The sequence below is a fragment of the Equus quagga genome, unplaced genomic scaffold, assembly GCF_021613505.1.
Source record: "Equus quagga isolate Etosha38 unplaced genomic scaffold, UCLA_HA_Equagga_1.0 80792_RagTag, whole genome shotgun sequence".
Classification (NCBI taxonomy): domain Eukaryota; kingdom Metazoa; phylum Chordata; class Mammalia; order Perissodactyla; family Equidae; genus Equus; species Equus quagga.
In genome coordinates this window covers 33,981-37,940 of record NW_025803294.1, presented here as the reverse complement: position 1 = coordinate 37,940, position 3,960 = coordinate 33,981, and the positions used below count along the sequence as shown (strand labels likewise).

The following is a 3,960-nucleotide window of genomic DNA, read 5'->3' as shown; positions in this document are numbered from 1 at the left end:
TTGCCCTTTTGAAACTTTGTGCAGAAATAAAATCCAGCATCCAGGGAGGTGACGTGTTAATACAGATTGAAAGTCTAAATTATTTCTTCTAGTGGTATGTGCAACATTTGTGACCCGAGGGAAATGGCGCCCAGCAAAAAGGAAAAACAGTTCTGGGCCCATTTAAGTTTCTCTAAGGCATATCACGGGGCCCACGGGGGAGGCAGAAGTCAAGGCACAGTGTGGGCGGCAGTGCTGTCAGGTGTCGCATTGAGCCCCTTTTTTGCTGAATTATCTGGGGTCCCAAGTGTCTGGTACTTGAGTCCATGGGGAGAGCTCTTGTTTGAAAATAACAGCAAGGAATTTCTTAATTCTTGCCGACCAAGTCCTTATGCGGGGATTTCAATTGGGGAAGCTGCACATATGGGCAACATATTGCTTTCTAGAGAAGACATACATATTTGTGTTGGTTTCTTTTTAAGGATACAGCAAGGAGGGAATTGTCCCCTGTCTTCCACTGGAGACCTGGGCTATTCTAACCCAGTATATCACTCTTTTGGCTATGGGCCTTTTGGTCCAACCTGGAGGAATCTGGGAAAAATTATATACAGGGTGGACCAGTGGATCCCCATGTTCGAGAACGGAAGAGGGCTTGGGATGGCAAGTCCAACAATTAGTGACTTTCATAGAGGATGCAACAGCTTGAGAGATACGGACCAAAGCATTGTCTTTCTAAGCTAAGGTGATGGTAAGGAAAGAAAACAAATAGAAAAGGCTAAGGTTTTTTCCTGAATACATATTTTAACTCATTTAGGGGCTCAATTTGCCAAGTATCCCTTTTATGATGAGCTACACTTTCCTGTGAGATTGGAGCCGCCTTTATCTGAGAGTGATGTACCCACGGTTTTATTCTGGCGACCTAACAGAGGAGTGCATGGTCAGCAGTATGTCAAAAGGGCCCGTCCATCTGGCAGCTAGCTGGTTTTCAGGTCCTTGTTCCCTCCAGGTCCTCAGCAGTACTTGGCCACCAGGATGGAAAGGATGGAGGGGCACATCAGATGGGTAAGCTGCCCTGTTAGAGGCAAACTCATGAAAAGAAGTCAGTACAGCACTTAAGGATTTGACAGAAGCTGTGAGTGCAACATCTGTTAGAGCTTCAGGTGATTCACCTGAAAAAGAAAATCCTGAGAGTGTATAAAATTTCAAAAGAACTCAATTTAAGGCCACTTCAGGGAGCCACCCTAATCTGCAGCAGGGCAACAGCCATGCTCTGTCCCAGGTGAGATGAGATTCTTGACGGATTTTAGCAATGTTCTTTTTTAGAGTTCATGTTTTCTGTTTTTCCTGTAGGCTGGGGTCTCCAGGCTGAATGTAGCGTCCATCTAATATTTAATGTCTTGGAAACCTGCTGAGTGACTTGAAACACGAAAGCAGGTCCATTGTCACCCTGTGTGGTATTAGGCAGGCCAAATCTGGGAATGATCTCCTTTAACAGAACCTGGATGACTTCATCAGCCTTCTCCGACCAGGTGGGGAAAGCCTCCACCCACCCAGAAAACGTATCCACCAGTACCAGGAAGTATCGGTAATCTCCAGCAGCGCGGGGCGTTCGGGTGAAGCCCATCTGCCAGTCTTCCATCGGCCATTGCCCTGTGTGTCAGACTCCTCATTGTGGAGGCCCTGGAGCAGTTTTGGGGTAATCTTTTGCACAAATCATGCAACTCTTAGTTACTTGTTGCACAATCTTTTTGAAATTAGGTCCCACAATACATTTTTGAGCCCAGTGTAAAGTATCGTCTCTCCCATAATGAGTGCTTTCATGCACCCGTTTTAGGAGCGGGTAGAGGAGAGCCTCAGGCACAAGAATTCTTCCTTGGTCGTTCATCTTCCAGCCTGTCTGCGGGTCTGAGAGGAAACCTCAGTCTCTTGCACATTCTGAGTCCCTTTCTGAGTAAGTTGGCTGATACTCAGACAAGTTTATTTGAGGAAGCAAAGGGCCGGTTATGGCAGAGCCTTTTGTTCTGGCTGTTTTCTTGGCTGCTTGAGCGGCCAGCCCATTTCCTTTAGCGATAGAGCCTTCGCCCTTTTGGTGATCAGGGCAGTGTATTATGGCCACTTGTGAAGGCTCATTAAAGGTCTCTAATAACTGTAATATTTCTGTAGCATGTTTAATTTCTTTTTTGTCAGCAGCTAAGAGTCCCCTTTCTTTCCAGATCACCCTGTGGGCATGGACCACTGAAGATGCATAACCGGAATCTGTATAAGCAGTCACCTTTTTCCCCAAGATAGTTGTAAGGCTCGGGCTAGGGCTATGATTTCTGCCTTTTGAGTTGAGGTTCCTGGAGGCAGGGCTGCAGCTTCTAAAGTCTCACGTAAAGTCACAGCTGCACATCTGGTGCATCTCTTACCCCGATCCAGGAAGCTGCTGCTGTCTGTGAACAGTTCCAGTTCAGGGTTCTCAAATGGTCGATCTTTTAGGTCTGGTTGGCTGGAATAAACCATTTCTATGACTTGTAAACAGTTATGGTCTGTTGCTTGTGAAGTTTCCTTGGGGAGTAAGGTGGCCGGATTCTGGATTGAAGAGACTTGCAACCTGACATTTGGGTTATCTAGCACGATGGCCTGATATTTGCCCATTCTGCCTGACGTGAGCCAATTTCCTCTCTTCTGTTCCAGTAAGGTGAGGACAGGGTGGGGTACATAGACAGTGGTGGGTTGGCCTGGAGTGACTTTCTCAGCCTCTTGTAGGATGTCACAAGTAGCAGCGACGGCTCTGAGACAGGGAGGCCAGCCTTTTACCGTTTGATCTAATTGTTTGGAGAAATAGGCCACAGGTCTCAGAAGGGTCCCTAGCTGTTGGGTTAGCACCACTAGGCTTATGCCCAGCTGCCCATTTTCTTAACGATTAAAAGGTTTCTCCTGGTTTGGGAGACCCAAACCTGGGGCTATTACCAGTTTAGTTTTGATGGTGTCAAATGTCAATCGACATTCTTTAGTCCAGTCCAGAGGTTCTGAGTCTAAGCCTTTTTAGGCCTCGTATAGAGGTTTTGCTATAAGTCCGTAATTAGGGATCCATATCCGACAGAAGCCGGGCATTCCCAGAAACCCTCGCAACTGTCAGTGGGTTTGGGACGGCCCAGGCAGGAGATTGTCTTTTTCTGGTTGGGCAATAATTCTCTTTTTCCCTTAGAAATAACGAACCCCAATAAGAGACCTTATGTTTTCAGATTTGAGCTTTCTTTTGAGAGACTTTATATCTGCACTCGGTCAGGTGACTTTGAGTTTTGATGGTATTTGTTAAACATAGTTCCTAAGAGGGGCTCGCTACTAGCAGATCATCCACATATTGTAACAGCAGTCCATCCTTTAGCTTTAAAGGACTTAAATCTCTAGCCAGAGTTTCCACAAATAAAGTGGGGAGATTTTTAAAGCCCTAGGAGGGGACAGTCCAACAATGTTGTTGTGTCCTGTATCATGCCATTCAAAAGCAAACGGCTGCTGGGCTTCCTCAGCCCGTGGTACAAAGGAGAGTGTATCTTCTAAGTCTAAAACTGGGAACCAACCAACAAATATTCTACCTGAATATTTGTCAATATAGTATAGGGGCTAGGTACCATAGGGTACAAGTCCTGAACCACTTCATTTATGTCACGCAGGTCCTGGACAAAGCGGTACTCATTGGCATGAGGTTTTTTCACTGGGAGAATAGGTGTATTATATGGAGACTGACAGAGCCTAATCAGTCTTGTCTCCGGGAATTTCTTAACAATGGGTTGGATGTCTCTTTGGGCTCTTGTTTGAGCAGATGCTGTTTTAAATTAGGCTTGGCTGTCTTTTCCTTTAATGGTATTTGTATTGGCTGGGCATTCTTTGCCTTGCCTGGGGTCCCCTTTGCCCATACATTTCAGGTGGCAATAGTTCTGGTCTGATTCAGAGATTCCCAGCAAGGCCATCTGTAATCTTAGAGATTATTCTGAAGAG

The 3,960-nt window shown here is 46.0% G+C and overlaps 1 long non-coding RNA gene across 1 annotated transcript; it reads left to right on the top strand.

The window, feature by feature from the left end:
• Nucleotides 1–1,517: 1,517 nt before the first annotated feature.
• LOC124234479 (uncharacterized) lies at nt 1,518–2,361 on the top strand. The gene is made up of 3 exons (XR_006887322.1): nt 1,518–1,675; nt 1,814–1,930; nt 2,193–2,361. It is a non-coding gene; the product is annotated as an uncharacterized LOC124234479 (long non-coding RNA).
• The last annotated feature ends 1,599 nt before the right edge of the window (nt 2,362–3,960 follow it).